The 20,156-nt window shown below is 53.8% G+C and overlaps 1 long non-coding RNA gene and 2 pseudogenes across 2 annotated transcripts; 2 read left to right on the forward strand and 1 right to left on the reverse strand.

Annotated features, from left to right (window-relative positions):
• Positions 1-122: 122 nt before the first annotated feature.
• LOC103542911 (tubulin alpha-3 chain-like) lies at positions 123-4,369 on the forward strand (annotated as a pseudogene).
• A 4,975-nt stretch (positions 4,370-9,344) lies between these two features.
• LOC139084412 (uncharacterized) lies at positions 9,345-20,078 on the forward strand. 2 transcript variants are annotated; one of them, XR_011541751.1, is made up of 3 exons: positions 9,345-9,462; positions 16,073-16,189; positions 16,527-20,078. It is a non-coding gene; the product is annotated as an uncharacterized lncRNA (long non-coding RNA). The 2 variants fall into 2 exon arrangements; XR_011541750.1 differs by lacking the exon at positions 9,345-9,462 and having other exon boundaries at positions 14,020-16,189.
• LOC103542917 (tubulin alpha-3 chain-like) lies at positions 9,604-12,099 on the reverse strand (annotated as a pseudogene).
• Positions 20,079-20,156: the final 78 nt, after the last annotated feature.

The raw sequence follows: 20,156 nt of genomic DNA on the forward strand, positions 1-20,156 counted from the left end.
CATAGAGGGATGATGGCCTTGAAGATGAGAGTCTCACCTTTATGTTCTGGTTCAAAGAGCCAGTGCATCTCTACCCACGTGGGGCAGGTGGGGTAGATCGGCGATGCTTGCTGGGAATGGTACTGCCTTGATCACGGAATTCACCTGATGGTCAGATGCGAAGTGACAAAACCACTGGCAGTGGGGATGACTCATTCAACATGTTCTTCAGCAAGACTGGGGCTGGCAAGCGTGTGCCCAGAGCAGTGTTTGTGGACCTGGACCCCACCGTGTCGGTAAGTACATGGACACTCGGGGCAGCTATCCTGGAAGGGTGGGAGAGCCTTGCTAAAGCCTTGCTAAAGGGCATGTGCTCCTTTGGATCCCCCTGCAGAAGGGACAGACGTACAAGTGTATGCCCGTGGTCACGTTAGGTCACACACTGGAAGGTTAGTGCGTGAAATATCCGTGGGACTCAGGCTCCTAACTGAGAAAAACCTGCTGTGAGGTTGGCCGGCAGTGAGATGGGCTCGGGGTAGAGTCACTCGTGGCCTTCTCGGCCCAGTCAGGTAGTTGTGTAGACCCTGTCTGCAGGGTGCCCGGGCACCAGTCCCTCCTTAGTGCTATGGGCTCCCTCAGGCTGGGGCACGAGTCTTGACCTGCATCTTAGACATAGAAAGCTCAGTATACAACATTCATTGGGTTCCCCAGATTAGAAGTCTGAGGTAGTTTCCGAGGAGAGCTGCAAAGAGAGCACCTTTCAGTGGCCACCAGGGGATGACAGAATGTCACCCTGAAGCCTGTGAGACCCAGGCCACATAGGGTGGCCTGATGGGACTGCCCAGCAACAGTCATGTCGGGGACTGTCTAGCCTGTAAGGGATTTTTAAATTCCACCCTTGGCTGTAGCTACGGGGATGGAAGAAACAGGCATGTGTAGAGTTGCCTGTGTGCGGGTGTGAGAGCTCTTCTCCATTCTCAGGGAACTGGTCATGCTGGCATTTGTCCTGCGAGTTGACTCCTCTCTCCTAGAGCCATCGCGTGCAGTTGTGGTCTGTGTATTACACAGAGATGTTTTCTGTGAGACACCGACTCTGCTGACCTACAAGGAACAGCATGTGCTTGGTAGAATGAGACAGTCCCGAATCTGTCCACCCTGGTAAGTTAACAACAGGACTTAAAGACTCGTGGCCCCTGTGTCCTCTTTGTAGATGAAGTGCACAGGGACCCACAGGCAGCCCTTCCAGCCGGTGCAGCTGATCACCGGGAAGGAAGACGCAGCCAATAATTACACCAGAGGCCATTGCCCCATCGGCAAGGAGATCGTCGACCTGGTCCTGGACCGGATCTGCAAACTGGTGAGGAGAGCACTGAGAAGGCCACCTGTGGACACTGTCCTGCACAGGATGGTAGGCCTTGGAATGTGACCATAAGGACATTTTGGCAAAACTGAGGCCAGAATCACGAGTCCACAGTCTTACCCTCCAGTGTGGCTGTGGCGCATGCATACTTCTTTACCATCTGTCTGCTTTGCCTCTAAGTGCCATGCATGTTCTCTGTGGAGGGTGTGAATCTCGTGATCTTGTAGAGGAAGAGAATTGACCGGGGCTGGTTGGAGGTTGCGCTGTGCCTTCTGCCTGTGTTGGCTCCTGTTCTCTACTTTCTCTCAGGTGATCTGTGTGCGGGGCTGCAGGGCTTCCTCATCTTCCACAGCTCTGGGGGCGGCCCTGGCTCTGGGTTTGCATCTCTGCTCATGGAGTGCCTCTCGGTGGACTATGGCAAGAGGTCCACGCTCGAACTTGCCATTTCCCCAGCCCCCCAGGTTTCCACCAAGCATGGTGGAGCCCTACAACTCCATCCTGACCACCCACACGACCCTGGAACATGCTGATTGTGCCTTCATGGTGGACAGTGAAGCCGTCTACAACATATGTCAGCACAACCTGGATATCAAGTGGCCCACAGGCACCAACCTCAATCGTCTGATTGGGCAGATTGTGTCCTCCATCATGGCCTCCCTGCCATTCTACAGGGCTCTGAACTTAGACTTGACAGACTTCCAGACCGACCTGGTCCTGTACCCCTGCATCCACTTCCCCCTGGCCACCTGCACCCTGCTCATCTCAGCTGAGAAGGCCTACCACAAACAGCTGTCTGTGGCCAGTATCACCAATGCCTGCTTCGAGCTGGCAAACCAGATGGTCAAGTGTGACACCCACTGTGGCAAGTACATGGACTGCTGCATGTTTTACAGGGGGCACTGATCCTGAAGGATGTCAGTGCGGCCATCACCACCAGTAACACCAAGCGCACCATCTAGTTTGTGGATTTGGGGCCCAAGTGGGGTTAAGGTAGGACTGGGTGATGGGGAGTGGGTCAACCCGTTAGCAAGCAGCAGACCCTGCCGTGGAACATGGCCCCTTTCAGAGAATCCTCTGTTCCCTGCAGCTCAGCTCTTGGCTGTAACTTAGGGACCCAGAGTGATCGTCTATTAAGGGGCATCTTTAACTTCCCTCCTGAGTCATCACAGTAGAGATCTGTGGGGAGAGTATTCTTAATTAACAGAATAGAAAAATTTTAGAGGATTTTTGTTCTTTTTCTTGAGTGGTAGAATTAGTGTGGGAAATGTCGGTTGGACTGAGAAATGGAGGCATTTTCCTAGCATTTGGTAATTCATGTGGATATCTGAAATGGGGGAATTACTGTGAACTGACTGCTGTCCCTGAATCTCACTTCATTCCATGACTCTGTAGAAACTGCATCCACCTTAAATTCCTCTGCAGTGCTGGATTTAAAAAAAAACTATCATGGATCTTTCTGTGAGGAAAATGGCAACATCTTTATTTCCGTCTTGGTAAGCCTAGAAATTCTGGCCCGAGTTTCCTCAGACCACAGTTTTCCCCCCTTCCATTGGACACGGGATGGAAACCCTGCCGTCGCTCTCCAGCTTTGTCCATCCTCGGTCACCAAACCCTGGGGATCCTCTCCCTCGGGACTGTGCCTCCCTGAATCTTTTCATGCCTCCTCTGCCTGCTCAGACCCTCCCTGCTTCTGCTGGGCCCGCTGCGGGGGTTCTGCACTGGGCCTTCCTCCTCTGGGCCTCCTCTGGTTCGGGGTCAGCGTGGTGGGTGGCCCAGCTGCCTAGTTCTGTAAATGCGTTTTCTGTGGACACAGCACAGCTGCTCATGGGAGGATTGCTGTGGCTGCTTTTGCTGCCAAGACAGAACTGAGGGGCTGCAACAGAGACCGCGTGGCCCACCCAGCCTAGACCATGTAGTGTCTCGCCCTCTCCAGACAGTGTTTGCTGACCCGGGCCCCAGCTGACCCTGTGTGCTGCTGCTGAAACCTCTGGTCACCTTGTCCCTTGGATCTGAAACTTGGAATGCCTCCCCTTTGTCCCAGCCCTAGAATGTCACTGCCTTCCTCCTCCTTAGCACACACATAGGCCACCTCCTGGTGCAGTGGGAGCAGCAGTCCTAGGGCTTCTGACAGTGTCCCTGTCCCCCTGCTCTGCACAGCCTGGCTCGTTGGTGGGAAAGCAGTGGGTACGATCTCCCCTTGTGATACAGCCACAGTTGTGTGCTCTGAGTCTGTCAGGGTGGAAGAGGTTTCAGCCACTGAAATTGATCCCCATCCTGTTGATGCCTGTGGAGATAACAGTGTATGAAGAATCCGGGGCAGTGTCCCTTTTCAGAAGGAAGACAGTCCTGTCACCTGGGCTCCTGTCACATGTCCCAGTTGCTGGGACACAGCCCTTCAGGCAGCTTGGGACCCAGTCAGGGTGGCGAATTCCAGGGCTCCTCTATCCCTGTTTTCCTTGTCTGAAGTCCAGCACCCTGCTCTCCTGGCTTCTTGCCTGGCACCAAGAAGGGCTCAAGGACTGCAGGGTGAACCAAGCCTTCTCCTGGGTTGCCAGAGGGGACCTGTGTCTTCTGTTCCCGCGATGCAGCCACAATTTCTGGGTTTGACAGAAGCTTCACAGAGCGCTTTCTTCCCCTTTTCTGGCAGGTGGGCATCAACTCCCAGCCCCCCACCGTCGTCCCAGGGGAGACCTGGCCAAGGTGCAGCGGGCCGTGTGCATGCTGAGCAACGCCACTGCTGTCACTGAGGCCCGGGCCCGCCTGGACCGTAAGTTCGGTCTCATGTACGCACAGTGAGCCTTTGTGCACTGGGACGTGGGGAAGGCATGGAGGAAGGAGAGCTCTCTGAGGCCCGGGAGGACCTGGCAGCTCTGGAGAAAGACTACGAAGAGGTGGGTGTGGGCTCCGTGGAAACCGAGGCCGAAGCAGGGGAAGAGCGCTGAGTGGGAGCACGGCTGGCAGCCCTCCCTGTGTGTCCTTCCCCTACTGTAACATTACAGGACATGCTTCCCTATTAAAGTGGCTGTGTTCAACCTCTGTCTGTCGTGATGCTTGGCTGGGACACACTCATCTGCCCACAGGAGCGGGTGGGACCCCAGAGCTGGACGGGCCACATGGAAGGCTGGTTCAGGCTGCACAGGGCTGCACAGCTGGAGTGGGCAGAGCGCCACCTGCATCTGTAAGGAGCCACTGCTATGTGACATGACCCAGGGTGAAATAGTCAGTTGCAAGTTTTCAAAGCACAAAGATTTACTAAATTGTAGGGAAACTGAGTTAGATTTTTCAATTGACTTTGCATTTTTCACGCTTCTCTATTGATGGGGCATGTGGACTAAAGTAATAAAAGCTTAGAACTGGAGTAGTGAAATCTGAGGTCTGTGGAAGGAGGGGTGTCCACAAAAATCCCTAAAACTGTGGATCAAATGTATAAGGTCAGGACATTTTTGGGGGGAAAGGCTTTTTTGGATTCTCCACAGCATTTAGGACCCACAGAAGCTTAGAAGCTGTAGGTTACAACACAATTCATCCTCGTCCTCACTGTCTGTGGTCTCAGTAAAAGCGTCATAAGTTTCACTTTAAGCAAAACGTGCTGACATCTCTTTATAAAAGACCTAGTAATATGGGTATTTTCTCTCAGACCCGAACCTGAGGTCCCGGAGGGGGAGGTCACTGGTCTCGGTCACTTGGTTAGTTCAGCTGTAGCATAACCAGGACCAGCACACAGAACATCATGAACGGACCCTCAGGTTTTCACAAAGCTTTATGACCAGCTGCAGGAAGGCACACAGAGCCTCTGCGAGGGGCTAGGGAGCCCACAGCAGGGCAGCAGGAGGCATCTCTGCCCCTCTCAGGGGCCACTCCCAGGGGGGCTCTTCCCCATCCCCCCCACCAGCAGCCTGGCAGCAATGGGCTGGCAGGACATCCTCTGGCTGGATCCTTCCTGGCCGCCACATTCTGCCAGTGCCTGGCCTCCACTTAGAGCACCGCTGCCTTTGTTTCTCCCTGAGCAGACACGGGACACTGTCATCAGGAACCAGGGCAAGCTGCACAGTTGCGCCGCACACCTGCTGTGTTTGTGTTCTCTGAGCAGCATTTACGTCTTCTGTCATGGTCCTTTCAGTGGGGACCCTATGGCAGCCCTAAGTCCTGAGGCTGAGCACCACCTGGAGACAGCACCTCCAAGAGGAGTCTCCTTGGCAGAGTGCAGGAGACCCTCTGAGGACGGAGGCCATGCCAGGAGCCATGGGGAAAGTTCTGGAGGTCAGTTTCGGGGAAGGGAAGCTCGGCCTGTTGACTCCTGCCCTGGGGAGCGCACGCGGTTGGCCGTGACAGGAGGGCTCCCTGCGGGCCGCTGGTCTCCCTGCCCCCAGGCACTCTCCTCCTCTCCGACATGACAGGTCAGGAAGCACATCAACTGTCCAGTCCGGGGGGCAGGCTTTTGGATTTGATCTGGAAAGCTCTTTCTCCCACGTTTCCCGCCCTCCCTCAGCATTCTGCACACACTCACTGCTCAAGCCTCCTGCTCCCAGGCTCCCTCCCCGCCTGCTAGGTCGCACCCTCGGTTCAGCTCCTCCTTGCTTTGTCCTTTGCTGAATTTATTCTCTGTGCAGACGGCCAGGAAGATCTGCAGCCACGCCTGGGCCAGGGTGTGAGATTACAAGCGCAGCTGCCCCAGGCTGAGCGGGTGACAGCATCAGTGAGCCTGAGAGGACCCCATGGGGACAAACATGCCTGGGAACAGGCTCACGAGATGGGCCCCATCCCTCCGCCATTGGGCCTGCCCCAGCCAGGGTTCTCCTCTCCTCTGGCCTGGCAGGGTCTGCCCTGCGGGCTGTGGCCAGGGTACGTGTGTCCTCCTTGACCGCAGCCTCCATCCTGGTTCTCAGTCAGACTGCCTGCAACAGGGCATTGTGAGTTCTTGGAGGAGAGACGTGAGGAGAGTTCTCGGGCCTGTCTGGTCACTTCTGTGTCACCATTTGTCACCTTGAGCAAGTGGAGGCATCTGCATTTGAGACTCTGCAGACCCTGACTCCTCCAGAAGGACATCAGACTGTTTCATGCTAAAACTGACAGCTGAATTCTCCCCAGGATTCCTGCCGGGGTGGAACAGCCCTTCTTAAGGGAATTTCTGGAAAGTTCTTCCTCAGAGAACAGGGGGTCTTTGCTGCCCGGTGGGTGGGGAGGGTCACAGTGGTGCCATGCTGGGAACTCTGAGGGCTCGGGTCTTCCCGGCCTCACCTCCCTGGGCCTCACACTCAAGTGCTCGTGCACACTTGATGTGACAAAGGTGTAGTAACAGGTTACCCAGAGCAGAGAGAGAGCACAGGGGTGTGTGGTGGGTGAAGCTGGGCAATGCAGCCCACCAGTCACTCACAAAAGACAGACGCAGAGAGAACCATCACCCCCATTTCCTTTGGGGCAAATGCCAGTATTCTGGTCCCCACTGCAAGGGTCCCGTCTCCTACTAGAGCATGGACCCCACTACCCTGCAGCGCCTCCCAACGTGCTAGTGCCCTCCTGAGGCCACAGCCCCACGCAGGCCCGGCCGGGCAGAAGGAGGGCTTCTGTGGCCTCGGGCCTGCCCCTGGGTGCTGCGATGTCCCCGAACTCTCCACGAGGGGCCTTTCCTGAGGACTCGGGAGTACAGCCAGGCACAGCTCACCCCCAGCAAGTGGCGGGTCTCAGACAGGGCCTGACTGTGAAGCCAGCTTTCCTTCAGCCTGCCACACATGAGCGTCCTCTCCCACTCAGTGTAAGGACCTGACCCTTCTGGAAACTCAAGGATGAGAGGAGAGGAGAGAAGAGCAAACAACATTCATCTTTAAATCTGACAAGGCTCCTAAACCCTGGCAATAAGAAACCAAGGTAACTTTGAGCCACCGAAGGCCCTGAGAAACCATCTAGCAATGACAGCAGGCCATCACCCAGCTCTGTGCGGCTCTCGGAGCCCCTCAGGCATCACGTGCCCCTGGGACTAGTGGGGAGACCCATCCAGGCTTCTTCATTTTCCACATGGGGATGGGAAGTCAAGAATGGTGATGCAAGCCACACGTAATTTTAAATTTTCTAGTAGCCACATTAAAAAGTAAAAAGTAACAGGAAATTGATTTAAATATCTGTTTTAATTAACCCCAAATATCCAACATATTATCACTTCAACATGGAATCAGTATAAGAATCACACGTGAGGTGTGACATTCCCTCTTTGCGCCCGTCCCTCAGAACTTCCAGGTGGTGATGTGGGGAGGGGCGTGGAAATGCCTGGAAGGTACTCTAAGCTCAGGAACCAGGCAGAAAAGAAGAGTCATAGTTTGTCCTCAAGGCTGCCCACCCAGGTGGCTGATATCATCTCAGAGGTTGAGGTGTTTGTCACACCCAGGGCTTTGCTCTGCACAGCGCACCACACTGCCCCTTCCCTGCCCCCTGGTCGGCTGTCCTCCACTGGGGTGAGGACACCTCTACAGAGCCAAGTCTCACCCAGCTGAGTTAGCCTCAGAGGGGCGGGGCGGGGCGGGCGGGGCGGTTGGTCCCATTACAGGAGGACTGTGAGTAGTCTCTAATAAAGCGAGCCCTGAAACCCTGTCCTCAGTCTCTAAGCTGATGGCTGCCACGCTGACGCCCGTCCCGCGGCCCGCGGGAAGCTCACCTGGCCAGACTGCAGAGCAGGACTTGGGGCGAGTGGGGTACAGATGAGGGGGTGGCAGGAAGGCATCTGCCTGCCCAGCTCCCTGAGCGCTTCCCTGAGGCCGGACAAACCATGAGCACAGGCACCAAAGCAGTCGCGTTCCTGAGTTTGTGGAACAAAGGCAGGAGCGCAGAGGGGAGGGCAGCAAAAGTCCCAGATGAGGCCCAGCCTACTCGGCCTCCCTGGGGCAACCGCTCTGCATCCACCCGATCCGCAGGTGCTCTCTCCAGGGCGGCAGCCAGGCCGAAGCTGGGGACTGCAGCCCCAGGGGCGAGCCCCTGGCTTGGCCCAGGGTGTCCTGGGTCAAGACCGACGGAAAGACCTGGCCACTGAGGGCCAAGGCCACCCCGTGCCCGGCGCTGACCCCTCCCCATCCCTGCCACCTCGCCACCCGGGCCACAGGGGCGGGGAGCACCGGGCCCAACTCTGACCTCTCGTCTCAGGCACGCTCGATGGGGGCAGACACAGCCGGAGGGACCTGGGGCTCGCTCGGCAGCCTCTGCTCGGCACACGGACGGAGCATCTGGAGGACGGCGAGGGGCGCCACGTGCAGCGTCAGCAGGGCCACCGGGCTCCTGCAGAGACAGACGCCCTGCGCAGGGAGCCCTCCTTGCCCGGGCCAGGCGGCTTGGCGACAGCGGGCGAGCGTGGCCGCCACCCTGAAGCCCCGACTCTGCCCTGGGCCTCAGGGGCTCCGGCAAGGGCGGGGAGTGGAGAGCAGGGGTGTCGGGGGTCGCCGAGCGTGCAGCCCCGCCCGCGCCCGCTCATTGAACACGTCGGGTCGATGGCGCCGCCCGCCGCCTGCGCAGCTCGTTGGGGTCCATCTCCTGGGCGCTCAGCGCCTTCTTCGGCCGCAGCGCGAGTTTCTGCAGGGCCGCCTCCTATACCTGGGCGCGCCCCCGGCCCGGGGGGGCGTCCAGCGCCTCCATCTGCGCGGCCGCGCGAAGGTGCGCGCCCTGCTGGCCCCTGAGCCCGCCCCGTGCCATCCGCTGGCCCCCCTCTCTCCCCGCCCCCGACCATGGCCTCGCCCGCCGCCAGCCCCGCCCCGCCCCGGCCCGCCCCGCCCCGCCCCGCCCCACTATGCGCTCCCACAGCGCTCTCTAGCGTCCGGTTCCCACTAGAGGCCGCGCCTCGCTGGCCCTAATGAACGGCCTCTCCTTATGCGCTCGCGCAGTCCTTGCCGGGTCTACAAGGCGGCCGCCCAGGAGTTTGGCGCGCAGCTGTCCCTCCTTGCGCACGCGCAGCCAGAGGCGGAGACGCAAAATTTGGCCGTCGTTTTGCGCAGGCGCCTGCAGAGGTAGAGGCTCCCATTGGTTGCGGCCCGTTTCCCTCCCAGCCAGGGGGCGTGACGCCACGCGCAGCTTGATGACGACATTTGGGCGCTCGGTAGCTGAACGGCAGCCTCCGTCCGAGGCGTGCGACGCTGTGGACTCCACACGTGAGTGGCGGGAGCCGTGCGTGGGACCGCCCCGCGTCCTAGCGGCCTCCCCGAACCTCCGCCGGAGCCGTCGCCGTTCCTCCGCGAGCCCCTGGCCGGGCCGGGCCGGGCCGGCAGCGCTCTCCTGCCATCTTCCTGCCGCCTCCCGCGCCTGCCCCGGCGGTGCTCGGTTACCGCGCGGTGAACGGGCCGGAGGAGGGGAGCTCCGATTAAAGTGGAGCCTCGGGTCAGCCAGCGGTGTGGCCCCCGAGCCCTCCTCCCTGTGTGGCTCAATCTCCGAGCCTTAGTTTCCCCATCTGCAGGAGGGGCCATCGAGGCTCGCCACACAGGACGCCGGTGAGCCGGAGCGGGAGCAGAGCAGCCACGGGGAGGGGTGGCGCGACCGGCGTCGCTGGGCGCTGCGGCTCTCGGAAGAGCCCGCTGAGGCGGGAGCCGCTCCGGAGGGCGGGGCAGGAGGCGCGGGAGGCGTGCTGGCAGCTGGGCCCAGGCGGAGAGACGCCGCCTCCTCTGGGGCCCGGTCGACCCACTCCCCATCACATAGTCCTACCTTAACTCCAGTCAGGCACCAATCCACAAACTGGATGACGTGCTGGTTTTAATGATGGCGATGGCACACTGACGTCTTTCAGGATCCCGCCTCACCCTGTACAAGTAGTAGGCCAGGTACTTGCCACGGTGAGCGTCACAGTTGACCTGGTTGGCCAGCTCGAAACAGGTGTTGGTGATCCTGGCCATGGGCCGCTGCTCCTGGTAGGCCTTCTCGGCTGACTGGGGTTCAGGCCAGAGGAAAGTAGATGCAGGGGTACAGGACCAGGTGGGTCTGGAAGTCTGTCAAGTCCATGTTCAGGGACCCATCAAATTGCGGGGAGGCCATGATGAAGGACAGGACCTGCTCTATGAGATGAATGCAGTTGGTGCTTGTGGGTCACTCGAGATCCATGTTGCGCCAAGATATGTTGTACATGCCTTTGTTGTCCACCATGAAGACACAATCAGCATGTTCCAAGGTCGTGTGGGTGGTCAGGATGGAGTTGTAGGGCTCCACCACGGCCGTGGAAACCTGAGGGGTTGGGGAAATGGCAAATTCGAGCTTGGACCTCTGGCCATAGTCCACCAAGAGGCGCTCCATGAGCAGAGATGCAAACCCAGAGCCAGGGCCGCCCCCAGAGCTGTGAAAGATGAGGAGGCCCTGCAGCCCTGCGCATAGATCTGCCTGAGAGAAAGCAGAGAACAGGAGCCAACACAGGCAGAAGGTACAGCGCAACCTCCAACCAGCCCCGGTCACTTCTCTTCCTCTGCAAGATCACGTGATTCACACCCTCCACAGAGAACATGCATGGCACTTAGAGGCAAAGCAGACAGATGGTAAAGAAGTATGCATGCGCCACAGCCACACTGGAGTGTAAGACTGTGGACTCGTGATTCTGGCCTCAGTTTTACCAAAACGTCCTCCTGCTCACATTCCAAGGCCTACCATCCTGTCCAGGACAGCGTCCACGGGAAGCCTTCTTGGTGCTCTTCTCACCAGTTGGTGGATCTCTTCCAGAACCAGGTCAATGATCTCCTTGCCAATGGTGCAGTGGCCTCTGGCATAATTATTGGCTGCATCTTCCTGGTGATCAGCTGCTCCTGGTGGAAGGGCTGTCTATAGGTTCCTGTGTGCACTTCATCTACAAAGAGGACACAGGGGCCACGAGTCTCTAAGGCCTATTGTTAACTCACCAGGGTGAACAGATTCAGGACTGTCCCCTTCTATGAAGCCTGTGCTGTGTCTTGTAGGTCAGCAGCATCGGTGTCTCATAGAAAACATCTCTGTGTAATACACAGACCACAACTGCACCCAATGGCTCTAGGAAAGAAGAGTCAACTCGTGGTACAAATGCCAGCGTGACCAGTTCCCAAACACACCTGCACACAGGCAACTCTACACGTGCCTGTTTCTTCCATCCCCGTAGCTACAGCCAAAGGTATAATTTAAAAATCCCTTACAGGCTAGACAGTCCCCAGCATGACTGTTGTTGGGCAGTCCCATCAGGCCACCCTATGTGGCCTGGGTCTCACAGGCTTCAGGGTGACATTCTGTCATCCCCTGGGTGACCACTGAAAGGTGCTCTCTTTGCAGCTGTCCTCGGAAACTACCTCAGACTTCTAATCTGGAGGAACCCAATGAATATTCTATACTGAGCTTTCTGTGTCTAAGATGCAGGTCAAGACTCGTTCCCCAGCCTGAGGGAGCGCACAGCACTAAGGAGGGACTGGTGCCCGGGCGCCCTGTAAACAGGGTCTACACAACCACCTGACTGGGCCGAGGAGGCCACGAGTGACTCCACCCCCAGCTCATCTCACTGCTGGCCAACCTCACAGCAGGTTTTTCTCAATTAGGAGCCTGAGTCCCACCGACGTTTCAGGCACTAACCTTCCAGTGTGTCACCTAACATGACCACAGGCATACACATGTACGTCCATCCATTCTGCAGAGTGATTCAAAAGAGCACATGAGGGAGCCTTAGTAAGGGTCTCCCACCCTCCCAGGAGAGGTGCCCTGAGTGTTTGTGTACCTACTGACACAGTAGGCTCCAGGTCCACAAACACTGCCTTGGGTACATGCTTGCCAGCCCCAATCTTGCTGAAGAACATGTTGAATGAGTCATCCCCACCGCCAGTGATTTTGTCACTTCGCATCTGACCATCAGGTGAATTCCATGTTCAAGGCAGTACCATTCCCAGCAGACATCGCCGATCTGGACCCCCACGTGCCCCACATGGATAGAGATGTGCTTGCTTCAAACCACAGCATAAAGGGGAGACCCTTGTCTTCAAGGCCATTGTCCCTCCATGGCATGCAGAACATACATATGTGCTTCAGAGCATCCATGGTTTTCTCAAACCTTATTTCCCAAGGCTTATGTGACCATTTTGTGTGAAACTGACATGCTCTAACCCACCCTGCTACTGAGTGCCAGAGTCAGCCCAGAACCTAAGTGTTTGCTACTATACAAAAGTTAGGTTATTTTAAAACGTGGAAGTCATCTAATGTCAACATTAACTCCACATTATGCCTAGTCATGTAATTCTCTGAAGAATCCAGCAGGGTTTTTGTTTTGTTTTTTTTTTTTGTTTTTTTGAGAATAATTAGCCCTGAGCTAACATCTGCTGCCAATCCTCCTCTTTTTGCTGAGGAAGACTGGCCCTGAGCTAACATCCATGCCCATCTTCCCCTACTTTATATGTGGGATGCCTGCCACAGCATAGCTTGCTAAGCAGTGTCATGTCTGCAGCTGGAATCCGAACCAGCAAACCCTGGGCTGCCAAAGTGGAATGTGCAATGTGCTGTGCCACTGGCCCGGCTCCTACAGCAGTTTTTGATTGTGTCCTAATGAAAGAATTAGGTAAAAGGTGATGGAGTCCGGGAAGGAAAGTGGACTAGGACACAGGTCACCATAGCCCAGGCACCAGGGGTCACTGTGTGTGCATGCCTCCCAACTGCCCTCTAGGTTTCCCCTCTGTGCTTCTCCATCCAGCTCTGGACCCCCAGGGGCTGCCCCACGTGGACTGCCTCAAAAGGCTTCCTTGCCCTCCAGTGTCCAGGTGCTTTAGCCAGGGGCAGAAGCAAGTGTGGGCAGGCCGCCCCCTCCCAGGCTGCCTCCCTGCCTGCCTGCCATAGGTTGCTGAGGGCCGCTTATCAAGGCACAACTTTCAGCAGGCAGCACTCCTCCTAAAGTGACCCTGTCCACTTCCAGTGACCACTCCCTCCTCTCACCCCTTCATGCCTAGGAGGTGATGTCTCCCGACATCTCAAATGCTGGGATACTGTGCTGCCCTTTGGTGGTTTCCTGAAATTCTGCCCATTCCTTTCTAAATGGTACCTTTTAAAGGTTCTCCTCAATGTACCTATTCTGAATGTACCATCTCTCTCCTGCTGGGAACCTAAGTGTACAGACACGAACCACTTGTTCACTTGTAGACATAGCATCCTTACAAATACAGAGAGGAAGTCCAATGAAACTGGAGGTGTGCTGCCCACCCTAAATTCTAATGCACAGTCCCCAGAACTTGCAGTCGTGTGGTCTGTTATATAAGCAGGGAATCTCAGAGTCATCAGGGCATCAAAGATTGACACAATGCAGCAATCCCCCCACAGCATCCCAGAAGGAAGCATTCAGTTCCAGAAAGAACTACTCCAACGACAAGGAGCTCACTCCTCCAGAGGAAAAGTTCATCAGCACCCTGGGAAGAGCTTTGGGATCTGCTCTCTGAAAAAATTACTTGAAACTTCCTCTGTCCAACTCCAGACCAACTCCTCTCTTCACATTCTTGGAAGATGACCTTGTTCCCTTCCTACCCGGAAGATTCACCTTCCTGCCCCCAAACCTGCAAGCAGACTGTCCGCTCTCCTCCTTTCTTCCTTTACAGTGAAGCTGAGCTCCCTCCTGGGAACGACCCTGTTTCTCCTGAGCCCCTACCCAGCCCCGGTCCTCAGAGTGACCACAGTGGAGTCCCCAGGCACTGGGGGTCCACAGACCTCTCCAGGGCACGTGGAGGGACAAGCATTTCATAGCAGGACTAGGAGGTTCCTAGTCCCTTCACTGCGCTGACGTTCGCACTGATGGTGCACAATCAAAGGTGGACACGATTGCTGGCGCCTGAGCCCAGATCAAGGGAATGGCACCGGACTTTGCCTGTGGTCACTGGACTCCTCACCCTTAGCACTCAGAGTAAAAGAAAGAAAAGCCAGTTGAGGCCAGAAAGATCATCACCTGTGTTCAGTCTCTCCCTGGAGATAGAGCTGGACAGACCAAGCCCTGTGAGCAGCTGGAACGCAGCTGTTGGGGAAGCGCTGGGTGGGTGTCAGAGTCGCCTGCTGCTTTTCGTGGGACGCACGTTGACTTGAAAGAACCACCTGGGGAGGATTCAGACTCCACACGCTATTTATGTTCACGTGTTGCTTGAAAGTGCGTTTCTGTGAAGCATCTCAGTCTGAATTTCTAGTGACCAATCCTGGTAGACGTGACACCACACACACACACAGCTCTCGGGTTCTCAAAAACCTTCCATCGAGGGCTGGGCCTCCAGGCTTTGAGGCCTCACTCCCAGCCGAGGCCCCCGTGGCCCCGCCCCCACCCTCCCCAGCCTGGCCTCGCCGCCAAATGTGGCGGCTCCGTCCTCTCCGGCCTGTGCGTCTGCGGGAGGCCACTGCCCGGGGTACCATCGTGCCGTCCTGCAGCGCCCGTCCCCCTGCTCTGACATAGCGAGCTCCCCGCCACCCCTCGACCTCGCCCGCGGGGCTTGCTCCCAGATCTGCCCCTGGGGCCATTGGTCCCCAGCGCCTAGGGGTGGGCTGACGAATCCCGCTTTCCATTGGCTGTTGCTAGATGTACGGAGTCTGGCGCTTTCTGATTAGATGCGGGTTTTGCGGGAAGGCTAGGGGTTGCATAAAGTGGAGGGAGTCTCGGGCTTTCTGGCACATTCTGGAACCTTTGGTTGGTGCAGCCGTAGCAGCCCCTGGGTGGCGCACAGGATGTTCCTGAGCGTGTAAGTCCTGACCTTCTGCTGCTCTTTCCTGTCCAGCCCTTTTCTGGTGCAGAAGAGCCTTTCCCATCCAGCGCCTGGGAACCGGCGCTATCTGATTGCTTCTTGAAGGAGGAGTGGATTCTAGGGACGGGGAGGGGGTGCCCCGTAGCCGTGCCACCCCCAAGAGCTGAGTTGGGGCACAGTGTCCCTGTTGGAGGACTTTGGAACAGTCCCCGATGCCTCCATTCCGTCGAGATGGACTGAAGCTGCGTCAGGATCCAGTGTGTGGATCCTTCCGGGAAAAGCGGGGGAGGGGATCCAGGCGGAGCCCGCTCAGCGCCTGAGCGCAGCGCCCCGTGCTGGCGACTCAGCAGTGGGTGTTCACGAGGACCCTTAACTTCTCCTCCGCCCTAAGGACAGTGGGGACCGACCCCTGCACTGGGACACAGCAGGCGGGCCTTGGGGAGCCTCTGAACGGTGCCCCCAGGTCTGCCGTAGAAAGACGGCCTTGGCAGCAGGAAGCAGGGGACCGAGGAGGACAGAGAGCCAGGGACACGGGAGAAACCCTCCCTGCCCGTGTGCCGGGAAAGTGGGTCCTTCCTCTCAGTCAGCTTGGGCTGCCATGACGAAATGCCATAGTCCCAGTGGCCTAAACATAAGAAGTTTATTTTCTCTGTGGACAAAATCTGTCAAGGCTTCTAACATGGAGCTGGGAGGCCTTTAAGGAAATGGGGCTAGGGTAGGCACACCACTCTCTACCAGAGGGAATGTCACTTTTCAGCTGGGCTTCTCTGTTGTCATCTTGATCACCTATCAAGAAATCCATAGATAAGCACTTTCTGCTTTAGAGATTGCTGTAACCGATCAGTATAGCCAGGAAGTAACAGTTGTTGCCAGCACGAATCACAAATTTTGCAAAACAATCTGCGTAATTTATCTTTTTGCCTTGATAAATCCTTGCCTTCTTTTTCTTCCTCTGCACAAATTTTGTGTTTCTGCCTGAATCTGTGCCTCCCAAATTGCAATTCTTATTGCCCAAATAAATATCTGCTGTTTGAACTGTAGTGAAGTTTTCCTCAGTTGATATTTTTTGGTGTAGTCGGCAGATCCGGAGCAACTGAGTGCGGACCCTGGCGCTGCCATGGACACGTGGAAGGCACCTCCAAGAGGGCCTTGTTCTCTCGCGTTTCCCTTGGTGAGCCTCAGAGCTCCAGCAGTAAGTTCTCCTGGATCCAAAGCTCCTATTTTCGGTTGAGGTTCAGAGAAGATTTTATTTGGGAGGACTAACTGGTTCTGTCCTTTGGAGGGGAGGATTCCGTCCTCACCTTAACTGGGCGGAGAATTCAGGTGTAAGGACATTTCTTGGTGAGTATTCTTGGGCTCTAGTAGATTTTCATTTTATTCAAGCGGCCACATTCTCTTACAATTCAAAATTCAGCTGTTCTTCATAACCAGTGCAGACCTCGTAGTTTCTCCTGTTGTCCAAATGAGGGTCCTCCAACTCCGAAGATGAGACGCATTGCTCCTTCTGACCCTTTTTGCGTTGTTTCTAGGTGACTGGAAATCCAGCAGAAGTGTTGGCTCTCTGTCCGTGACGTGCACTGGTCTCACAGGGCCTCCCAGTGAAGAACAGACCCTGTTCTTGGGTCAGAAGAACTTCACAAGCTCATCGGAAGGCACAGATGAAGGACTGGTCATCCTAGGACCTTGAGCAACCTGCCACCACTTGCTGCTCAGGAATCTCTGAGACACATAAAAGAGAGATCAACGGCCCATTGGTGACACTCTGGGAAGTGGTCCTCACAGGCAGCACATACCTGACCCAAGGCATAGACCCTCCTGCCTTGGTCATCTCAGAATAGCCCTCTCTAAATTATGGGGAACAATTGTTATAGAAGAACCGTAAATAGTCACCTTCCTTTGAGAACCCCAGCTGGATTTATGTTGAAAGAATATGGTCCCTCTTGTAAATTTTTACCCCAATGGACCCATTTTACCCAAGGATGATTTAAAACTTTCTTGGTCCTAATGGGGCTTATTTAAAATACCTAAATTAGTTCATTTGCATGCACGGTTAGAAAATAAAAGATCTAAAACTAAACAAGTGGAAATGGGTGAACTTTTGAAATAACTGGGAATGATAATGACCATTCTGAGGAAGCTTTGTTTCAGATACATCCACCTTAAGGGTCACCCTTAAAAGAGAGGATTCCAAACCTCCCTGAGACGATGGAGTGCATGCTTCAGTTGGTATGCGGGAGCTTCTAAAAGACAAAAGGACTTCAAAACAGCTCGTAAAAGGATCCTTACAGAATACAAAGAAAACACAAATCCTTACTAAAAATTTTTGGCCATCTGAGCAGGTAACCTTAATTTAGTCCATCTGCCAGAAACACAATTTGGATCCAACTATTCTTTTCAGTTTTGGATCTGAGACATAGCTAAAATTCTTAAAGATCTCTGTTGTGTGTATCTGTATCTCTTTGTATGTACGGCTCTCTCTCTCTCTCTATATATATTATATTTTTCTACCTCCAAATGGTATTGCCAAAGTTAAACATTTATGTAAGTTAAGTATTCCTAAAACTATCAGAAATATAGAAACTAACCCAAGTGTTTTTCAAGTTCAAGTGATCTGAGATAATCTGTGGTAAAAAATAGTTCAAGTTTGTTGGTTTAATAGAAAGAGACATGTCTTCCAAGTCATCACTAGTGAATGTAAAGCAAACATACAACTTTTTCTACCTGGGTCCACTGGCCAGGTTGGTTCCTGCTGTTTCTGTTGCAGAATTTGTCTGCAGAGGGAATGACTTGGGATGATGGTTAACTATTTACTGTCTAATCCAAACATAATTGTTAAAACAAGTATTTAAAGAAATGTAAATAAGAGAAAAGTTTATACTAAGTTAAACTGAATAACAGATATTCATTGAATGTCTATTTGGTAACACATACCTATGTGAACAAAGGTGAAACATTTACCTTTTCTCCCTACCTGATCCCTCCAGAATTCAGAAACTCAGTGAGTATTCTTATTTTCACTTGCATAAATAATCAGGTTAAGTTTTTAATATAAACAAATTAGTTTACTGTGATTAGCTTTGGCAAAGGAAAGAAAATGAAGGTAATTATAGAGAGAAAAATTCTGTTTGCACCTTGTAGATAGTAGATTCTAGTCCTGTTAATTGTCTCTGAGGTTTGTTACATACGGTGGACTGGACTCCCCTGGCCTAAGGTATTGCCTTCAGCCTTGCTGTCTGTTTTCAGTGCCCTCTTTGGAAAACATGAACTAACTCCACATGAGACAGTCACCAGCAGATCAGAGTTTGTTGGTCCGCAACCTTCTGCTGATCCTCTGTTGTCTTATGTGAGTGTGACCAGCTACTGTGAGTTTCTACTGTCTTATCCCCAGCCCATCATCAACAGGTTAAAGATACTTTCCTGGATCCCACTTTAAAGGATCCTGTTGGTCACAGTCTCGAGCCTGGTGACTGGGTATTCTGGAAGCATCATCAGAGGAGGACAGCCCTTGAGCCCCACTGGAAAGGACCTTACCAAGTGCCCCTGACCACTGACACTGCTACAGAAGTAGAAGGTACTGCATACTATGTGCCTGCTTCTGAGTACACCTTCCACCTACAGGGAGCTGTGGGCTTATGGATGTCTAGACAGCCGGCATATGGCAGGACAATGCCTTCATAGGATTCCATTTCAAGTTCTTGTTAAAGGAGAAACCCAACCACCATCTCATAGGTCTACGCGAAACGACCCCTTTTTTCACCCCATCTACTCTCCACTGATGCCCACTGCCAAAGGCTTTGTCCTTGCATTGATGATGTCCATGATGACTGTTGGTAAAAAAAATGTATCCTTAACCTTAGCTACACTGGCAAATTCTACTGCATCAACTTTGGTTCAATAACAACAATCCCTGGATTTCTTAGGGAGGGCTGTATTAGATAATCATGTGACACTTGACTATCTCCTTGCAGAACAGGGTGGCATCTGTGTCATCACCAACACATCCTGCTGTACCTGGGTCAACTCTTCTGGAGAAGTTGAGCTAGAAATTGGAAAAATTATGAAAATAGCACAGGGTGTATCTAGTCCAGTGTCTTTTAATGACATCCTCTGGTTCCCTATTCATGTTTTCAACTGGCTTTCTTCAGGTGTATGTGCTTGGATGAGATGAGGACTTCAGATACTGCTTATGATTATTAGAATTTTGTTATGTGTACTTGTGTTTAAGCTTCTTATGCTGCTACTCCCTCAGACCTGCTCCATGTTATACTAGTGATTATTGTTCTGTCTTCTGCAGTATTTGTCACCTTCAAGCTACTAAAGATTTGCATTTCTTGATACTGTGTGTCTGTCTTTACCTCCTGAATAATGATTGTTCAATGACTTGAGGTGATGGACCAATATTTAAACTCCAAACAAAAGACTTGATAGTTTTCCAGACAGAAACTGTGCCTAAGACTCATTTCCCGACCAGCTCCTTATTGCTCAGACTGCTTCCAGAGCCTCTGACTATGTTAGTCCTACTGATGGTTGAGCACATGGCTTCCCCCAACAAGGGACATGCCTTCAAAGGAATGAGCCTTCCTGGCAATGAGGGAAATGTCAATATACCAAACGATTGATCCATGATGCTTTCTGCTGAAACTTCTTGATCAGAAGGGAAAAATGTGGACAGTGTCAACAAAATGGAGTAACATATGTCAAGGCTTCTAAAATGGAGCTGGGAGGCCCTTAAGGAAATGGCGCTTATGCAGGCATACCACGTCTCTACCAGAGGGAATGTTAACTTTTGAACTCTGCTTCACTGTTGTCCTATTGACCTTTACAGAAATGTGCTTACTCCCATAGATAAAAATTTCCTGCCTTAGAGATGGCCTTAGCAACAGATCACAAATAGCCAAGAGGTAACAGCTGTTGCCAGCACAAATCACAAATTTGGCAAAACCACCTGTGTAATTTATGTCTTTCAGCCTTTATAAACCCTTACCTCCTTGTTTTCCTCAGAACCCATTTTGGGTTTCTGCCTGAATCTGTGTCTCCTGAGTTGCAATGTTAATTGCCCAAGTAAATATCTGCTATTTGAAGTGTTGTGAATTTTCCCTGAGTCGACATCTCATACTTCTGGAGGCCAGGATTCCCGGATCCAGGTCTGGGAGGCTTGA

Source organism: Equus przewalskii, chromosome 7, assembly GCF_037783145.1.
Source record: "Equus przewalskii isolate Varuska chromosome 7, EquPr2, whole genome shotgun sequence".
In the NCBI taxonomy this organism is placed as follows: Eukaryota; Metazoa; Chordata; class Mammalia; order Perissodactyla; family Equidae; genus Equus; species Equus przewalskii.